Here is a 21,760-nt window from a genome sequence, read left to right as displayed (position 1 = left end):
CCCCCGGGCTGCACCGCGGACCAGAGGCGCAGCGCAGCTCCGGGTGCACTCGCCTGCAGCTCGGAGTTCTGAAATACTAACAGCCTGGCTGGTTTCTCTCTCTTTCTCCTCCTAATAAAAGCGACCGGATTTCCAACCAGAAATTGCATTTGCAGTGCAAAGAACCCCTCGCCCCTTGAATCGTTTGGAAGACACGAATTAGATGCCCCACACAGGCCTTAGAATTAGGAAATTCACCTGGGTGATTTACTACCTGCTAATCCGGGGGTCCCCTCAGATCCTCATTGCGGGGTCACATTCTTGTAGCCAGACTCTCCCAAAGAGAAGAATGCATTTTATTTACCGCTCGTCCCCTCAGACTTCTCCGGGAGCGATCCCGACCTCGGTGTCTTTCAGGGCCTTGAACTTTGAAGTCTCTAAGGATGGTCAGAGGCTTGGTCTCTCTCTCTACCGGAGGGGGTGGTCACGCCAAAGGGGCAGAGAATATTTTGGGGGGTGGGTAGGAGGTGTTGCTTTTTTCAGTCAATAACCAGTTAGACTGCGCTGGGTCTCTCCTTTACAATCCAGCGGTTTTTTTTTTTTTAATTTGAAAAGCAGACCTGTTAGACTCTTTACATTTTGAAAATTCTTAAAGTATAGTAAATATTTTTTAAAAATTTATCTTTGTAGGTATGCCATCACTAAGCTTATAATAATTCTCTAATAATTATTTCACAACAAAAAAGTTATTTTAAATTATAAACTAAGAGAGTGGGTTTGTGAACATTCTGTGGGCTTGAGCAAGTTGTAAGTTGACTCAAAATTTTTTATTTTCTAGTGGACTTTTTACACACAACTCAGGGAAAAGCTGTGGCGGGTACATTTGAACAGTGACACCTACTGGTGAATTTGAGGCAAATTAACTTGTTCAATTTTTCTTTTTTTCTTTTTTTTTTTTTTTTTGCAATTGCTAGTGATAAATCTGCCATGGAAAAGAATCCCAACTTGCTGATATAATTTGTAAGAGCCATAGTTTTAATCGTATGAATAGAACCTTTATCTCTTTGCATCATCTTTGCTTCAACTTGAGGTGTTTTTTGTTTTTTTTTTTCAAACTCTGAACCTGGCTATGAAGTTGAAAGGAAATGGGAATCCGGATGACCTCTCATAGTTAAAACAGAAATCGTGCTCGGTTTGAGAAATCCGGAATAAGAAGCTCAGTAGTATGTTGGAACTTGGAGACTTTAATTAATTTCCGTTGATTTCATTTCAACTTTAAGTACAGTTCCACTTAGTTAATTACCAGTTGTTGGAGACCAAGACCTATGTGCGCCTCCACCCTCCGTGTGTGCCCCTCCACCTTGTGTGTGTGTGTGCCCCTGATAGGAACTTTACACCCTCCCAGGGACATCCTAACCCCTCCCAGCGACATTCTGGCCATGCCCTACCTTATCTAGCTAGACCAGCCTAGGTTAGGTAACCTAGCAACCGGGAAAGTCCCTGCTCATCCCTGCCTGCATAAAAGCTGCTGTGTGAGAAATAAAAATTGTCAAAATTTGACCACTAAAAGAGCTCTGTTTGGTTCTTGTCTTCCTGTGTCGTTCCCGTTCCCGATCCGGGTGTTCCCCTCCTCGAAACCTACTAATAACGAACCCCGCTGGCCGGGGCAACCAGTGACCAAATAGAACACATGCTACAAATCTCACCCACTTGTTAACTCAGTCAAATGGAAAAAAGTCAATCTGTTCCATTTCAAAGATGCAATGTAAGAAACTAAGAGTACAGAGCTAGGTATGATGGTGTGTGCCTGTAATCCCAGGGCTCTGGGAGGCTGAGGCAGGAGGACCAAAAGTTCAAGCACAGATACAGTGGACTTAAGGAGAATCAGGATTCAGAAACCCAAAGAGGCAAACCCTCAAATAGTTTTGGAGTCACCTCTCTCTCTCTCTCTCTCTCTCTCTCTCTCTCTCTCGCTCTCTCGCTCTGGGTAGGCTACACTGTATACTTGTGCAAATCAAAACTCAAATTTATATTTGGGTTTAGGTTGCATTTTCATCCGCTCTATTCATTGCTATTATGTGGTCAGGCTAGCAGTTGCTGGAGAGGTAACTTTTAAAATTGAAGTGAAAAGATTAATTATTAAGAAGAGTGGTGAATATTCACTTCCATTCCATGATCTCCTTTGTATAGGAGCACAGGAGGATGTGTTTTTGTGACATGGCTAGCATAGGTCTCATGAGGCAACACAAACTGTCATCAGGAATCCACCAGCTCAAGTTCTTTCTCTCATACTAGAGATTGAACCCGTGACCTTCACACTAAGCTACATCCTCAGCCTTTTTAAAATTTTGAGACAGAGCCTAAATCTCTAAATTGCCCAGGCTGGGTTTGAACTTGGGACCCTGCTGCCTTGACCTCTCAAAGCACTGAGATTACAGGTGTGCACCACAATCAAAGCACGCTTTAATTCTAGCTCTATCCCTTGTAGACTGTGTGACTTTGGATGGGCTTTTCATTGTTTCTGAATCTTCATCTTCTCTCTACCAAATAGGGTTGATAGCCAGGCCACAGCAATGCATTCCTGTAATCTCAGCATTTAGTGAGGCTGAGACAGGAAGATCCCAAGTTCAAGTCCTGCCTGAGCAATTTAGTAAGACCCTGTCTTTAAATAAAAAACAAAAAATTAAAAGGCCTAGGGATGTAACTCAGAGGCAGAGCACCTCTGGTTCAGCCCCATGGGAGTGACTGTTAGTACCCATCCAACAATTTGTTGGGAACAATTTGCTCCCATTATTGTGGGGAAAAAATGTGATGTTGATAAAATGCTTGGGGAATGACTGACAGGTATTGTGATCAATGGATTAAACCAATTGTACTTTAGTGATCCTTCTAAAGCAGTGATGGAGAGAGCAAGTGCCCAAACTGCAAACCAGAACCCGCTTATTTATCACAAAGTGCCAACACTGCAATTAAGCCTGAGTAGTGAGGTTTTAGTTTAGAAAAACCAACTGTTATCCACTGTGCAGCAGCTGGGAAACCTGGCTTACCTGCTGACTCAAAGGCTCACGTGCCACAGGTTCGCCATGACTGTCCTGGAGTCCGCGCATGAAGGACTGAGCTCAGTTCCCAACAACACCCAGTGGAAAAAGTCATTCAGCGAATTAATTCTGTGGGATGTGTGTTGTATTTGCTGTAAGAATGACAGAAAAGCAAAATGAATAGATGAACAAAAGATTCACTTTCATCTGGTTTGTTCACTAAACTTAAAAAAAGAGTCTTCAAATGCTAAATTGCCAGGCTCTTTTTAAACAAAACCTTGAGTAATTGAGAATTCTAACCTTTCAAATACACAGAAAGTGAACTTACTGTTTCCCGGGGGAGTCACACCCACTGAGTCACAAAGGCTATATTAAGGAAGTTGTTCCCATTTTTTAAACACTAGCAATCCTGACCCACCCAACTCAGTTTTTCAAATGCAACCTGACTTCAAGTTTTTAAATTCCACATGAGAAATTTCTGTCCCTGGGAAGATGTGCAAATAATATATAATATCCTTTTCTTTCTTTCTTTTTTTTTTTTTTTTGGTACCAGGGATTGAACTTGGGTCCTTGTGCATGTGAGGTGGGCACCAGAACCACTGAGCTAAATCCCCGGCCCTGTATATAATATCCTGCTTCTAAATGCAGCAAAGGGCATCATAAACTATAGGCTGGCTTTGAAGTCTTATTACTACACCTACAGTCTGCTTCTCAAGGACTCGATGCTATACCGAATCCTGTTAGCGCTTTACAAAGAACAACATGGGAAAGTGTAACCTTTTGGCTGCAAATAACAAATGAAATTTAGAAGTGGCCTAATGAGTTGAAATGACCTTGCTATTATACTAATTGGATCCATTAGTCAGCTTCTTCAATGCTGATTTTAGTGTTCTGGGAGTAATCCTCAGACCAAAGTAAGATGGTGATAGACTTGTGATACTCTGGGTAGAGAAGCCACTTGGTGAATCCAGGTGAAAAGTATCCCCCCACCGGATTTCTCTGAAATAAAAAATTATTATAGTAAAGCTGCACTGCCATTAATCCCCCTCAGAATACTCCCCTCCCTTCAAACATACTTATGCACTGTTCCTGCCACTTTCTGAAGCAGCTCTGGAAGTCCTCTTTCATGACTGTCTTTACAAGATGTGATCAAAATTTGGTGGATGCTGCTGCCAAGTCCTAGCCGAAAGGTGTGATTTCATCCACCTTATTCACCAGATCTGGCACCTTGGAACTTTTGGCTCTTTTCCAAAGTCAAAATAACCACGAAAGATAAACACTTTGAATGGACTCAAGACCTCAAGGTAACCACAACAGCACAACCAAAGACCTTCTTGAAAGAGGATTTCCGGAACTGCTTCAGGGAGTGGTAAGAACAATGGAGAAGCACGTTTGAAGGGCAGGGAGTACGCGAGGAGGATTAATGGCCACATGGCTTTTGCTGTACAGCAATAATTTTTATTTAAATACATCATATTTCGAGCACATCTAGTGTATTTGTATACATGTTATCAATAAATTGTCTATCTTCATATGTGTATCTAAATAGATCCCCACTTCTAGTACAGCTCTGTAAAGGTCACCCTAGCCTCTCCCTCCTGTATTTATACCTAATCTTCTCAAACCAATAAGAAGCCTCTATACAGTCACTTGTTGGCACAGCCCCTCACTGTGCCCCCAGCGTTGGGTCACATGAGCCACCTCATCTCTGCACCTGCACCTCGGGGACCCAGACTGCTGGTTCTGCTCCTGCACTGGATACCAGGCCAGGGCCACACCATATCCAGTTAGCTCTGAATCCCAGGGCTCAACTTTACAGAACTCTTTGAACAACTTTTATTTAAGCTACTTTCAGATGACTGAGATTGTTTTGAATTTTTACCACGTCATCTAAGGCATTCTCTGGCACTCCCAGTTTTGGGCTGCACAAGCATTTAATAGACTTTTAAAAAATTCAAACTGTGAATAAAATCTTGAAAACAAGACTTTCCTGCTATTAAAGATATTCTTTCTAGGCAGAATTGATACATTAATATGCAATCTTTTATGTCATTTTTTGACAGACTCCAAATTTACTTCTAATAATTATCCAGTTTGTATTGGTCCATTGCAGCTGCAAAAACATCTAGAGATGAGTTTCCTCACACCATACCCAAATTCACATGCATTCTGTATTATTAGTAGAATGATCTTTTATTTAAAAATATTGTCAGTTTGATTCAACATGCTATTAAGGAACCCATGTTGATTTCTGCTACTCATTGCTTTCTACACTTGATCTTAGCCAAAAGGCTGAGAAACAATATTCATTGCTTTCTTACTAGAGGGGTCAGGTAACTTGCTCAGAGTGTAGCTAATAAGCAAAGATCTGGAATCGAATCCAGGATGGTGTAATCCTAAAGACTTGCTCTTTGTACAACTCCTCTGTCAGCTCACATGGCAGCCAGACCTTCCTCTTCTGGTTTTTATGTTATATGAATTTAATAAGACAGGATCTGGACAAGTCTTGGCCCATGGGCATGTTCAAGGCAAGACAAGGGTTGATCTGGTAGGGCCCAGTTTAGCGCTGTCGCATGTCCCTAAGGTATACGGGCATTGCTCTTAGCAGTTGCTTAAGTCCCTAGCAACATGTTCTACTGACTTGAAACCTAATTTGGAAAGGCAGCTGTCTGTCTCCTGTGAAGAGCGAAGCATTTGAAAGACACAACTATGAAATTAAAGTATTTATACATGGTGTTATGGCTTAAATAAAATGTCCCTCCAAAGATTCAGGAACTGAGGTTTGATTCCCACTGCAGCAGTGTTCGGAAATGGGGCCTAGAGAGGTGACTGGACCTCTCATCATGAACCGTCTCAGCAGATTAATCCATTGTTAAGTCCAGAAACTACTGAATAAACTATGCAATGGGGTGCCACTGGAGAAGGCCCACTGGGATTTAGCTCCTCACCTCTTCTTCTCTCTCTGGCTGTTTTTCAGTCCCCTCTGCTTCCTGACTGCTGAGGTGAACAGCTTTCTTCTGTCTTGCCATTCCTGCCATGGGGCCTCTGACCATGGACTAAAACCTCTGAAACCTTGAGCCAAAGTAAACCTTTTTCTCCTTGAAGTTATATATGGTGTTTTGTCCTCTCAACAGAAAAGCTGGTAATAAAAGGAGAAATACTCAACATTTTTTTCTTCTCTCAAAATATCAGTATTTCAAGTATTCTGGATTTCAGTACAGCTTTTTAGTTCAAGAAAGGTCTAGATGCTTTTGTTGTTTTCTTCTTTAAGAAAACTTTAAGGCTCACTGAGGCTTAGAAGTGCCACAAAAGTCACTTAAAATGTACCTAAGTAGGTACCTGATAAAGCGTCTTGATCAGTTCCCTATGAGGGAGGAAGGCAGGGACGGGGAGAAGGAGAGAGAGAGTCTCAAGAATCATAGCTGTCTAGGGGCTGTTTTGCTGGATTTTGTAGGATGATGGGGACAAAGATCACATTCTTGAGGTTGTGGTCCTGTCCAAGGAAGGGGTCATTGCAGAGGAAGAGACAATTCTGAACAAAGAAGATCTAAATTGACAGGCAAGGAGAAAAAGTCCCCAGAGAGGAGCTGGTGAATTCAGGAGGCAGGGTGGGAGTCCTCGTTGGAATCCTTAGAGTTGAGCTGCAGGAATACACAGAGGCGCTTCTGTGCGGAGCAAGGCTGAATTGGCAGCCACTCAGAATAGTCCGCCCACGCGCCCGCCATTTGGGCTCTCAGCCCTCTGCGCACCAGCGAGGGCTGGGGCCTCCGCCATGACGGCCCAGCGCTGAGCATGCACAGAGGCCTTTGACAAGACCTCTGTGAGCTCATTCATGTTATCCAGAAAAATAAATCGTCTCTGCACAAAAATCTTCATCCCCAACAGTTTCACGCCCACTTTTATCAAATAAATCTAGACATTTTGGGGGGTGGTTTTTAACTGTTCAGGAAACAGTGCTCCCCGGACTGCGGGTTGCTCCCTCTCCCGCCGTCTATTCCCCATTTCTTCTGCAGAAATTGAAGCATAATACTATACAACTGGACACAAAGCTGCCAGGGATAAAGCACGTCTTGTCCAGCTTTTCTCGGTTGCAAACATCAATGTGAATAAGTTCTGGGTAGTGACATAAATAGAAGCGTTTTTGGAAAGCTTCCAGAAAAACATTCTGCGTGACAGGCCAGGGATTTAGGTCAGTGGTAGGCGCAAGATCTCGAGTTCGATACCCAGCACCAAAACAAAAGCGTGTGTGCATGTGCATGTGCGCATGTGCACACGCTCTCTCACACACGCACTTCCAGGAATGTGGATATGATGGCTGGTGTGTCAACCACCACACTGCACCATGAGGCTGGATGCCACAGGCTGGGTAGGAGAAAAAGTGAACCTGGACTACCAAGCTGTCCATGAAAATAGGAAACATTTGTTACTTGGAGTTTCTTTCACCTGTGGCCATGGCTAATCCTACCTGATATTAATACCAATTAATAATTGACTTTTTTGCGGTGCTTGGAATCAAATGCAGGGCCTGCACATGCGCAAGTGCTCTACATTTAAGTAATGGGTAGAGAGAGAGAGACCCCTTGACAGAGACTGTGAAGAGGTCAGGGTTGTCAAAGAGTAAAATCCCCAAAACATCGCGTGATGGACAGTGTCTTTCTTGTCACTGAGGAGCCGGGAGGGAGCCTGCTGGGGCTGGCAAGTCCAAGGTCGGCCCAAGCAGGGGCAGCCAGGGTGTGTGTGTCGCAAGTGCAGTGGGGACTGCGGCTCAGGTGTCCTCAGCCTCCTGCAAGTGTGGCTTTGTCTTTGTTCTATCCCATGGCAGCATCCGTGAGCGTCAGAGGTGGGATGGAAGGGCCTTTCTGCTTTTTTGGACGCAGTTTTGGGTTGGAGGAAAAAGAAACCCTCCAGCTGCCTTTCTTGGATGGTAAAATCTCCTTTATAGCAGACTCTGTGATCCTGCCAGGCCTTTCTCATGGGCATCTGGGAAAGACAGGGAGGACAGATGGACGCTGGTAGCTGAATGTTCACCCTGGCCTTGGCCAGGAGGGTCTTAATGATCTATGCTATTGGGGTTTGTTGTTTTCTTTTTCTTTTTTGGAGAGATGGTTTTTGAGACAGGGTCTCTGTATATTGTTCAGGCTGACCTTGAACTCACTAAGTAGCCCAGGCTGTCTTCCAACTTTCTGAGATCCTCCTGCCTCAGCCTTCTGAGTGCGGGGGATTACAGGCTTGCACCACCATGCTGGGCTTTACAACTGCTCTTTTAGTATCCAAAATGGGGTGCTTACCTCACAGAGGGAGGCTGGGAGATGGGACAGAAGAAAATGCCCTGCCTTTGTGGGGTAGAATCAGGACAGAAATTTAAAACTTGGAAGATTTAATGTTTTCCCCTCCTGCTTATATTATCTGTAATTATTTCTTTTCTTGTCTTTCTTTTGCTAAAACTTGATATATTGTGCAGTTCTTGAATCATGCCAAGACACTTTCTCCTATTTATCTCTGTTCACAGTGCCTGTGTGATCGCTCACTAAATATATTTGACCACTTTATTTGCTTTAGAGGGAAGCACTGACACCATTACTCCAGCTTCTCCACACCCAGTGCACAGATAAATCACTGTAATTACGTCTTCTCCCAGAAAGGAACCAGAGGTGCACAAGCCAGGCTAATATGCACCTTTAGCCCACCCCAGTGACACTTTGGAAAGCGGTTAATGGGAACCTTGAAATACACTCTGTATTTCCAGTTCTCCTAATTGTACAAGATAATTGAGGTTCGTGAGACGAGTTGGGAATTTCTACTTATTTTTCAAAGGCTACCAACCGTGGCTACACATTTCTGAGGATGTGTATTGAGGCCTGCAGCTCAGGCCTCAGGGCTGGGGAATTTGTCGGCACACTCAGAAACAGAATCTGGAGACAGGGAATTCAGAGACCCTTTGAAGGTAGGGTTAGGGAGATTTTTTTATTAGGTTCCTTTGATTTCCTTTTAGCAGGAGGTTTGCTCCTGTCTAGCAATCTTCTTAAGGAACCGAAAGTGTTTCACAAATACTTAGGCTCTTCTGTCCTTTTCATTGAAAAAGGAAAGAGGAATAGAGGCTTGCTGAAAGTATTTCTGATTCCAATAGGAGGTAAAAAGAAACATTTCTTTTGATAAATTATCTTCCTTAAAGTGAACAAAAAAATAGCCTGCATAAGTAGCTTGAGTTGATGTTGTAAATCTAAACTTCATAGAAGTGATCACTGTTTTCAGGAAATGTGCCAGCTTGAGAGCCTAATGTTGAATAAACCTCATCCTACCACAACTGCTAAATTGTGCTATAAAAGCACTGATTTTTTTCATTAGAAATGTTTTTGGTTTGCCGTTAGGAAATGGCCTCGCTGGTCACAGTGGCTCGTGTTTAATCCTCTCCACATCTGCCCTTTTTATTTTAAACGCTTTCAAAATGCAATCTTCTAATTGCAATTTGTATAAGGAAATCTCAGTGGAAGATATAGGAGTGTAAACCATTTTCCCATAAGCAAACGTTTTACATAATAGAAACTAAGCATTCACAGAGGCCAAGAAAATAATTTGCAGAATTCTATTTTGTTGAAAGCTGGTGTTCCAAAAGCTAGTTTATAGAAAAATCTGATAAATCAATTTTTCATGAATTTATAATCTTAATAAGATTTTAAAATTTCTAGTAAGAGTATGAAATTTGGTTTTTGCTTTTTACCAAATATTCAACCTTTCCAAAATTTTAACATTCCCTATGGGGATCCTTCAAGTCCTACCTTTTTAAAAAACTGAGGTTATCTTAACTAAATTCTGATTGATAATAGAAGGTTTTTTAATTGGAAATTAAAATGTAAAGCTGATAGAGCTGTGAAAATATTTATGTCAGAGCTACTAAATGCCTGAGTAAAATTGACACATCTGCAAAGTTGGTTATATGGCAGATTTGCTTGATGCAAACGATGTGTGGTTGACCAGAAAGACTTGGCCGCCTATATAGTGCTTAAGTCTGTGGGTGCCATTCGCAGAGACCAGGACATGAATGAGGTCCCTTGACACTGTGCATCCCAGTCCAGATCTCATCTGGATGACCAGGTGTCTGACCCCAGCCAGTTGGTGTGTTGGGAACTCAGTAACGAGGTGAGCAGTTCCAGTCTGATTGGGAGGGACACCTGTATCCCAGGAGCTCAGAGGAGCAGGCAGAAGCAGGGCCTACAAAACAATTTGTAGGATAAATGCTTGTGTTCCCCCAAGTCCTAGTGCCCAATATATTTGGAGACGAAGCCTTTGGTAGGTGATTAGATCATGACAGCTGAGTCCTTATGATTGGGATTAGGGGTGGGGACCCTTAAGAAGAGGTCTCAGAGAGTGCCCTTGCCCCTTCCACTGCCTAAGAAAACAGCTGTCTAGGAACAAGGAAATAAATCCTCACCAGTCACTAAATTGGCTAGCATGTTGATTCTGAGCTTTCCAGCCTCCAGAACTGGGAAATATAAATACCTGTTTTTAGAAAACCTGCACAGCTCTTTTTCTTTATTTTTTTGCAGCCCAATGGAACCAGACAATGTTAAAATTATCTGGGAAAAATTTTTAAATGCTTTTATCCACGTTGCTCCCTAGACCAATTATATGACAATTTTTGGGTGGGATCCAAGCATGGGCATTTACAAAAAGCTTCCTAGGTGACTGAAACATGCAACTGTTGTATAATAATAAAAAAAAAAAATTGGCATTTGTCCCTGGACCCTAATAGGGTGACTTTAAATTTCTGAAATTCCTTCAGTGATAGGAAAGTCTTCATGGCACTTGGTGGCTCCTGGGGCCATGTCTGAGTCCATGGTAAGGCAGGGAGTCAGAATGGGGACTGAGTGAGCTGGAAAGACCAACCAGGTATTTAGTGGGCTGGGCCTCTGAGCCACACTGATGTTAGCTCAGTGGCCTGATTTCTGGGAGTGCAAGGGGCTGCAAATTGAGTTCCATCTTGTGGGAAATGAGCCAGTTATTCATGTAGCCATAATGAAAACCCAAAGCTCCGGACACTGGGCTTGGGGGAGCTTGTGTTGGGAGGGTAATGTGTCCTGGCTGTATGGGGAAAAGACATGGAGACTCTGGATTTGGGACTGTGTTAGTCAACTGTCCATAACTGTGACCAAATACCTAAGAAACCAGTTTGTAAGAAGGAAAATTTTGTTTTGACTTATGGTTTCAGGGGTTTCAGTCCATGGTTGCTTGGCCCTATTGCTTTTGGGTCTGTAACAAGGCAGTGCATCATGGTGGGGAGCACATGACAGAGGAGATGGCTCACTTCATGGCACCCAGGAAGCAGAAAGAGAAGAAGGGGCCAGGATCTCAGTGTTTCCTTCAAAGATTGTCCCCAGGTACCCGATTCTCCTTTTATTTCCCCTCTTAAAGTTTCCGCCACCTCCCAGTATACAACAAGCTGGTGACCAAGCTTTTACCATATGAGCTTTTGGGGGACATTTAGAATCCAAACCATCACAGGGAACCCTAAAATCTCACTTTCTATGTCTGTCTATCCAGCTGGTCTTGATGAGTACTTTATACTAACACTGTAATGCTAATTATAGAACTTCCTTGAATTCTGTAACTTATTATGGAAAATTCTGAATCTGAAAAGGGTAGTAGGAGCTGCCAAACTTGTAGTTGGCTAGAAGTGCAGGTGACATGGGGACTCCTGAACTTGTTGCTGGCATCTGAAGCAAGGGAAGCCTTATTAGAAACGTCCCTTAAGTGTTCAGTGTGGGTAGTTGGGATCAGAGTTGAATTATACTATGGTTATGACCAGGTTTGAGAATAGTGATTCTATCAAATGACAGTTTAGAGCAGCAAGTGAGTGCCAAAATCAAAAGGTCCATCCAGGCTGGGGCAGGAGACCACCACCTTCCAGCCAGGGTGAGGGGGTCATGGAAGGAGGTGGATGGATAGAAATGTGGCACAAGGGCTCAGTGTCAAAGTCCTGTAGGAAGAAGAGGAGGAATTACAAAGCAGGGCAGAAGGGCAGTGACTACATAAGTGGGACAACTCAGAGCACAGACTGGAATGCTCCATGGTTCCCAGGTACAGAGGGCTTGGGTACAGGCCCACTGGCTCTTTCCAGTATCATCACCGGAACCACCACAAGCATGAATTGGTCACATGACTAGGGTGGCACTGAGTAATCATTGCTATAGCAGGATGCATCTGAGGCCAGGAAGTACCAGATGTAAGAATTTAAGTTCTTCCCATGAGAGCCTTCTTCGATGAAATAAGCTGAATTTATAATAGCTGCTGTGCAGCTTTGTCTTGGGTTTCTTGATATTGAAGTATAATAAGAATCACTCTGTAAGACTGGTTGTCACCAGGAAAAGTGAGTTGGCTGGCTTCCCAGGGATCTCTCAAGGTGACGCTAGTCCTGGCAAATCCACCACAGTTCAGGGCTATTCCCAGCTTTCCAGGTGCATAATTCCCATCTGGCTGCACTTCAGAATTGGTTAACCTGGACAGGACAACACATACTGAGTAAACCTCAGGAGTCTGAAATCCAGAACCCAGAAAAATGCTTATTCAGTTAGAGTATACGAAAATAATGGTGTATTCTCCATACCTAAAACTACTTGGGGGAAAAAAAACTTATAAAAATGTTATATGGCGAACATGCAGCTAAGGCAAGACAAAGCTGTTACACTACACTGCTGTAGTCCAAATGGTCATGTTCACTACAACAGCTTTAGAAGTTGAACCCTAGCCTCCAAGGTAACAGTACTAGCACATGAAAGCTTTAGGATGTCATTGAGTCATGGAGGGGGAGACCTCTGAATGGGGTTAGTGCCCTTATAAAAGAGGCTGAGAGCTGGGCATGGTGACATACTTCTACAGTTCAGCTACTCAAGAGGCTGAGGCAGGAGGATTTCAAGTTTAAGGCCATCCTGGGTAACTTAATGAGACTCTATCTCAAAATAAAAAAAGTTTTAATAGGCCTTCAGATACAGCTCATGTCCTGAAGTCCCACAAGAAGGGTGGCATCCATGTAGCACAGCACTGTGAGGGGCCTTCAGCCTCGCTGCAGGGGCAGGGTAAGCCTGGACGCTCATCTCTCCTCTGCCCCTTGCTTTGCCTTCATTACTGATCAGTGCTCCCTGTGGATGGATTCTCTTCTCTTTAGAGGTGTTGTTAACTTTAACCAGGCAACTTCAGATCTCACTGGCCTGAGATCATCGCTGTCCTTACCAAAGTGACTCCACATAGCTCTCCTCTGGTCCATTCTGTCATACTGTCACGTTTCACACTCAGAGTAATTTTAAAACTGCCTTTACTGTTTTCTTTTGATTTAAAAATATTTTAATTTGTAAAGTACAGAAAATATAAAGCATTCATGATCTACCACACAGTATAAAAATAAAGTATAAAAAGCATTCAAAATTCACCACATAGTTGGAACATAATTATATTTTCTTTACTGACAAATTGTTTCTGGGTGGCTGTGAGTATTCTTTTTGAACATGGCTTTAATGAGATATGATTTACATGCCATAAAATCCACCCATTTGAAGTATACAACTCAGTGACTGTTCCTAAATATGCAGAGTTGTGTAACCATTGTGACAATCTAATTAGAGGACAGTTCTATCAATTTAAACTGATCCTTCCTGCCTGTTCCCACCTGCAGCTCCCTGCAAGCACTGGTCTACCTTGTGTGCCTATAGATTTTCCTCTTCCGGACATTCCATCTAAATGGGATCACACAGATTTAGCTTCATGTGAATAGCTTCTTTCACTCAGCATAATATTTTTGAGACTCATCTATACTGTATCCTGTATTGGGAATTTGTTTCTTTTTATTGCAGAATAGTTTTTGTTATACGACTATGGCACGTTCTATTTATCCATTCAACATCTGATGTAAAATTGGATGGTTTCTGTTTCTTGACTGCTACAAACAATAATGCTGTGATCCTTTATGTGCAACTCTGGGTGTGTTTTACTTTCCCTTTCATATATAACTAGAAGTAAAACTGCTGTATTGTAAGGTAGATTTATGTTTCGTTTTTACAGAACAATGGTGCAGTTATACAACTCAATTCTCACCAGTAAAATATGAAGATTCCATTTTTTCACGCTGTTGTCACACTATGGTTTTAATTTACATTTTCCTAATAGGTAATGATGTTGGCCATCTTTTTTTTGTGCCGGGGATCGAACTCGGGTCCTTGTGCTTGCAAGGCAGAGGCGGCAGAACTACTGAGCTAAATCCCCAGCCCTATGTTGGCCATCTTTTACTTTTCTTTGCTGAATTACCCATCAGTTCTTTTGTGCTTTCCCAAAATTTGGTTGTCCTCTTATTCTTGATATGGACTTCTCTAAATATTCTGCACAGTAATCATTTATCAGATATAGGAATCACTTATCAGATACATATGGTTTGCAAATATTTTTTCCCATTCTGTGGGTTCTCTTTTCACTTTCTGACTGGTGTCTTTTATTATTTATTTATTTATTGGTATTGTGCTTGTGAGGCAGGCGGTGGAACCACTGAGCTAAATCCCAGCCATGACTGGTGTCTTTTGAAGTGCAAAAAGTATTAATTTTGATGGAATGCAGTTTATCAGGTTTTTAAATTTTTATTTACTGTGCTCTTACATATTTCCCTATTTTCAATTAACTTTTGTGGGTGGTATAAGGTAAAGATTTAAAGTCACTTTTTGCACTTAGATATTTGCTGTTCCTGCACCTTTTGCTAAAAGACAACTCACACTGAATTACCTTGGCCCCCTTTTCAGAAATCAATAGACCATAAATGTACTGTTTATTTCTGGGCTCACAATATGGTTCTATTGATTCATATGTCTTCTCATATCAATTCCACACTGCCTTGACTACTGGCTCTACATTAAATTTTGAAATTGGGAACTTGGTTCATCTTTTTGGCAATTCTGGCTTTTGAATCACGGCCCCCATTTGGCATGGCCTTTCTGTCTGTCTCCTGTCTTGCTGTCAGCTCCCATACCTGGTTGCCACCGGTGCACCCAATAATGGAATAGCAATGATGACTACTCCTCTGTCCTTTTCCTTTTCATCCTCTTCTTCCTCTTCTTTCGTCTTGTCCTTCTTCTCCCTTTTCCCAGCTCATTTTAGTCAGATGCTTGGATCTGCAAACAAAAGGAAAATGTCTTATGTTGCTGCAAGTCTTTCTACACCCTACTGCGCATAGGCTGGCAGCAGAGGGAAGACTGGGAAGTAATAGCCCCAGTATAGTTTCAGAATGGAGAATATTCTCCTTTCCCAGGTTGACATACGAAGTTCATAATAAAAGGGGTGATTGTGCAGCCGTACTCCTTGGTCATATCTCAGCCAGGGTACTGAGTTTGTATTTGGATGCCACCATAGGACTTTCTCCAGCCTTCTTTCCTTCTGGAACACCAGCTCTTCCCCTCAGAGGCTCTGTGCTGCTTCAAGGTTGTCTTCACTCCTTGCTCCTGGCCAATCCTTTGCCCTCCTTTAGAGATAATGACTGGTTCAGGGGGTGGTATAAGATATATTCAAAGCTACTAAGATGCACTGACACTTTTCTTAGGGTTTCTGAAAGATGCCCACTCTTTTCTACTAGACTTAAAGGTGTAAGGTGGTAAGGCTTGAATTCTTTCACCATTTGCTACCCTGAGGGGAAAAGCCTGCTGAGACATAAACCTGTACAGGAGAAAACAGCTATAAGGATAAGTGAATCTGGACTTCTGGGGTCCTCTCAGATCCCTTGTATCAAACCATCCCTTCTGAGGCTTCTAGTGGAGGGCTTCTTTTTCTTCTGATACTGAGAGTTAAACCCCATGTCACTCTACCACTGAACTACAGTTCTAGCCCTTTTTAATTTTATTTTGAAACAGAGTCTCACTAAGTTGTCCAGGCTGGTTTTGAACTCAAAATTGTCTTGCATCAGCCTCCCAAGTCGTTGGAATTACAGGTATTTATCATCGCACCCAGCTGGTCCTTTTAATCATGCAAGGTACCTTGATCCAGGTTTTCTGCCCCAAGAAAATAAAAGTGTAAATCATATAGTTTATGAGACACACTGATAAATGAGATCAAACCCAGAAAACAAGGGCCAGTGGGTGGGTGTGATCAAAGAAGAAACTGAAAGTGTCCTTCGGAGTAAACAAACAAACAAACAAACAAACCAAAAAACCCCTGCAGTTTTCTCCTCCAAAAAGAAGCAGAACATGAACGGCTCCAGCGTGCCAGAGCACCAGAAGGTGGAGCTGCTGCGGAGGGCCATGCAGGCTCCCGAGCCTACACAGACCCCGCCATGGGGTGGAGGTGAGAGAGGCCTTCGACCGCCACCTGCTGGACCTCAAGCTGCAGGTCACAGAGGACCTGGTGAGCACCTCCTACGTCGTCCCGTCGCCATGCACTTCAACCTCTCCACCAGCCAGGTCCCTGCCAAGACAGACTGTCATTGTCTTTTGGCCTGTGCTCCCCGACGGTTACGGTGTGGGGTCTGCTACAACCCCATGGAGACACATCATTTTTCCGTGTCGGCCTACAACAGCTGTGCCGAGACCAGGCGCGGCCCACTGCCCGGATAAAGGGCTGCTGGACGTGCATGAGCTGCTGCAGAGCCACCCTGGGCGAAGCTCGGAGCCCCGGTGCCCAGGCCTGCCCGCGCCACGCTTCAGTCTTGGGAGATGGGCACCTGCCACAGCTCTGCCCCTGGCTTCCACAGCTCCTGGCCCCAGGTCTGACCGAGCCAGGGCCAGGGACCGTGAGGCTTGCAGGCCCAAGCCAACTGCCTTCCATGACCCCAGGAAGTGCCACATCCCCAGTGCTGGGTAAGTTTGAGGCTGGACAGGATGGAAGACGCAGGCCCCGGCCGGGCACGTTATTCCTGGGGCGCCCTGGCCCGGAACAAGCCAGCCCCCACTTGCCAAGGCGAGGGCCTAAAAAGAGCTCCTTTCTTCCCAGCTTCCCATCTACACGCCAAGTCAGTGTCCATACCCTATCCTGTCTCCCAGCGACCGGGAGACAGGATTAGCCATGGCCGAGGGCTCTGGGCCTCCCTGAGGCAGGGGTCAGGTCACGGGGCGCTCGAGGGGCTGTTCTCACGCGGCTTTCGTGGATGTTGGAGCCTGGGCCTCTCCTGATGCACACCCGTGATGTGCATTCTGAACGTGTGGGTGGCTGAGTAATAAAGGAGAAACACACCGGTGAGAAAGAAGCAGAACATTAAAGGTGCAGGGCAGACACTGAAGGAGAGGTATCTTAATGTGTATCAGAGATGTTTCTCTTTAGAGACTGATTAGATTTGTCCTATTAGGCTTCCGGGACATAAGCTAGAATTCATAGGAAGATCCTGAAAAATGATTTCAGCTCTTAGAATCTCAACAATGTAGCCTAATGCAAATATAAAATGAATAGCACTGATGGCATGTTTGCTACATCTATCGGGGTTTTAAGTGACCTATCAGATATAAAGCAGACTCGAGCAGCCCAGTGGGTGGTTTTCTGAACTTTAATCACTTGAACACCATCATCACAATTTTTGCCATATGGCAAAGGTATGTTTTCCCATTCTTTGCTCAATATTTTCTTTGCACCAATTCCCTTTGCTGTGCAAATAAATTTATTTTTAAAACCTTAAGTCACTCCTGTAAATGAAAAACAAGAATCAATGACCAAATATAAGTTTACTAGAATAAAATATTTGATTACTAAGTTCTGACCAGATGTTGAACAGCAAAATGTCCATGTCTGTGATCTTGTTTCTCTTTGTCCAAGTGGAGACCAGTAATTGAAGATAACAACTAACGGATCATTTTTCTTTCTCTATTCAGAAGGACTGAAGGACAATCGAAGGAGAAATGGTCATCTGACTAAACAATTCAGTGTTTTTAATGTCATCTAAAATAGTCAATCTATTCACACATGCAGAAGCCAGTGGTATAGGTTTGATTACCATGAATGCTTCCTGATCTTTTCACAACTCATCACACATGGAGAGCAGTATTTGTTGGTGCACTGGGCCAAACCGAGACAGGTGCTTATCATGGAAGCCACTTGGTCTACAGGAATGGTCTCCAACACAGACAGCAGCCCCAGTGCCACCTGTGGCAGAGGAGGTGGCTACACGGCACACCAGTACCTCTCCAAGTTGCAGTCCAGGAACAGTTCTTTCTAGGATTCTATCATCACGCAGTACACATATTCCTTGTTTAATTACCTACCTGTTTAACAACTATTTGGACTTATGACCTGCCGGTTGGACTTACGATTTGCTTTCTTTTTTAGTACAATTCTGTACATCTTGTTTATGGAGCCTCCGTGTCTTTTCTTTGTGCAGTATACCTGGTTTATACAGTACATCATTTTTGCTGATTGTACTGTACAGAACTATAGTTTTATGTTCTGTTATATATTACAGTACTGAATGTAAGAGTTATGCAAATAAAGGCAAGTTATCAAGTAGGAGTTTCCTTTGATCGTTTCTTTGTTTTGAATATTGCAATGTATACATACTGTATGCAATTCCTAACTTAGCAATCAGTTCAGTTAACTACAGAGTCTTTGGAAGAGAACTTGATTGTTAGACAAGGAATGTCTATATTCACTCCTTTAAGCTTCTGGAATCCAAGCATTCAACTTGTAGTGGTTACTTTTTGGATGTATGTCTGCCAGCTCACAGGCTGGCTAGGAATCATTTCTGCACCTTCTGGAAAGTTCTACTGTGGGAAGTTTGGCATCTTCTTTCAGACATATGACAGAAGAGCAGCTCTGAAATCAAGTTGCTATGTTAAACAGTAAAACAAATTCCCTTGATCCCTCACCAGCAAATGAAACTTAAGATAGCTTCTCTTCTTGGATTTGTGCTACCCTTTTAACAACAGATACACTGGAAAATCTGACTCAGTAAAAAAGCAGTGTGCATGTGTGTGTATGTGTGCGTGTGTGTCTGTGTTTAGAGAAGCCTTAGTCACAATCCTAATCTTACATGTATGGATGCACCTCAGTTCTAAACGCGGTTCATTCACAAGCAGACAATCAAGTAAGACAAAATTATTGTCGTTAAGAGCAGTAGCTGGGGCTACCTTATTTGGAAGAATTTGAAATGTTGCTTGGGTTCTCTGCGGCTCAAAAACATCTGATACCAGTTTAGAGATTGCATGATTCATTAAAGGATTTTGGTTTACTCCTACTGCTTTCATCCTGTCTTTATCCTAAAGATTTCCCAGGAACAGACTTCAGTATTTTCCTGAATGGGTAGATTATTTCTCTGACTTGATTCGTGTGTGTTTATGCCCCGGGTGTGGGAGTCTGAGTTCCTTTCTTGGGTGGGAGAGGAACTTTGGCTTCACACTGGAATGTCCCAGAATAACTGCTGTGGAAAAAACTCCTCCTGTGTTGCATTTTTAAGGACCTCTCATGATTGAGGCTGCATTCTATCCATAGGCACCAACTAGAGGAGGAGTATTTATATCCCTGATTTCTGCCCAAGGCTTCTCTTTACAGTGGCATCTTGGTTCACAAACTTCATGCATTCTATGATTCTGGTCATGAATTGAATTGGTTGCAAACTGAATCAAATTTTCCCATAAGGTTCAATGTAAATAAGCTTGATCTGTTCTGAACCATATATATCTTTTAACCACAAATATATGAAACAAAATACAGGACAGGACAGTATGAAGAGACAGAAAGCTAACCTTGTTCCAGGTGACTCTGGTGTGAAGGACAGGAAGGTGAGTGAGGAGGAAGGAGGTCGTCATCTGGAGGGAGGGTCCCTCCATCGGGGGATATCTCCTTCAGGGGCTTCCTTCTTCTTTTAGCTGTAGGGTCAATTTTGACCAAAAAAAAAAAAAAAATCTGTCTAAAGTCACTTGTTTTTTTCCTGTGCTGTATAACACTCTGGAAAGGAGAGACCACGCTATTGTTCATCAGATTCAGCACTCTGTTCATTATGGTTACGTTGGGGGTGGAGCTTCTCAGGAGCTTGTCCTGTCACTCATTCCATTGTTGCCATAGTGGGTTTCTCACCTCACTGCTCACCTTCTCTCTGTCTTCCTCTTCCTCACTGGAAGGCTCCTTGACAAGCGCCCTCCGCTGCTCACTCTGGAATTCAGCGAGTGCTCCTGTTGTCAGCCCCTCCTCGCGGTCCTCAGCAGCTCCTCTGTGTCTGCACCGTCGACACCCAGGCCCGTATTCTCACCCATGGATACGGTCTCCTCCACTACCTGTGCCTCTGACCCTTCACAGTCGCCTTCAGTGACACATCCTGGCCACACCTCCCTCCGGGCTGAGTTTAAGGTCTGGTGCATGAGATCTTTCCAGGCTTTGTCAGTGAGGTCGATGCAGCGGAAGACACTGAACTGTTTCTTCCAGAACTCCTTCAGGGTCAAGGATGCCTCTTCAGTGACATTAAAACACCTGGTGAAGAGCGGCTCTGCATACAGCTGGGTGCAGTTGCAGGTCACTTGCTGGTCCACGGGCTGCAGAAGAGGCACTGTGTTGTGGGGCAGGAACTTGGCCTTTATGAAGTCAGCGTCCATATCATCCACCAAGCCTGGAGGGTGTGCCGGGCCATGGTCCATAAGAAGGCACCTTTCAGGCAGTTGTTTGTCAGAAAGATGTTTCTTGATGGGGGTGAGCACCTCGGGCAGCCATCCCATGAAAATTGCCATGGGACCCCAGCCTTCCTCTTGGCTCTCCACGCAACAGGCAGCCTGGCCTTGTTCACATTCTGTTCCTTGAATGCACCAGGGGTCTGGGAATGGAACCCCAGTAGTGGCTTAATCTTCACAATGGCGCTGGAGTTTGCACACAGCAAAAGGGTCAATCTGTCCTTCATGGGTTTGTGCCCTGGCATTGTCTTTCCTCCTGCATGATAAAGGGTCTGTTTGGCACCTCCTTCCAGAGGAGCCCTGTTTCAACACAGTTGAACACTTGAGCAACCCGTCCTTTCGCCTTCATGAATTCCATGAATTCTTTCTTGTCAGAACTGGAAGCCTCACCACGTCTGAGCACTCTATGGATGCCACATCTCTTGCAGAATTTATCAAACTACCCTCTACTGGCTTTAAATTCACATGTTGCACTTGCAGAGAGGTTTTCTTGCAGCAAAACACAGTGCAGTTTCCAGACTTTTTAACGAATCAGAGCTCCACTCACACTATCTATCACCTGCCAGCTGGTTCTCATTCAACCACACTGGCAAAAGCTTTTCCACCTCTTCCAGCACTGTGTTCTCTGCTTGGTTAACATTGTTACTCCTTTTGCCACAACAGCTCCTTCAATGGCATCTTTATTCTTCAAAATAGTTGAGATTGTCGACTCCACCATCTTGTACTTTGAGGCCAGATCAGTCACATGAATACCACATGCGTGCTTGTCTGCAATTTCCTTCCCCCACTCAATGGATGTTTTCTTCAAAACCTTCTTCTTACTATTCTTGCTCTGCACTTTGTCTTTACTTTCATTCTGCACATTCTTCTCACCTTCATTACCGCTCTGCACATCCTGGTTACCTTCACTGCCCCTCTGCACTTTCTTTGTACTGCTGTGCTTGCTCTGCACTTTTTCTGGTGCCACGCTGGATTGCATAATACTGTACAGCACTGTATGTGCTAAAAAGCACACAAAAAAGCTTCCCAGCAAGTATGCACGCCTCTCTGCCACCATGATCTCCACTACAGGACATGACCACATGCTCATGAGGGGAAGATGGCCAGGTTGTGTTCATCATCCGGTGTGGAGTTTGAGAATGG

This window comes from Fukomys damarensis, unplaced genomic scaffold, assembly GCF_012274545.1.
Source record: "Fukomys damarensis isolate Sample0158 unplaced genomic scaffold, DMR_v1.0_HiC HiC_scaffold_14, whole genome shotgun sequence".
Taxonomy (NCBI): Eukaryota; Metazoa; Chordata; class Mammalia; order Rodentia; family Bathyergidae; genus Fukomys; species Fukomys damarensis.
The sequence above is the reverse complement of the archived record's forward strand: the minus strand, read 5'-3'. Positions refer to the sequence as shown.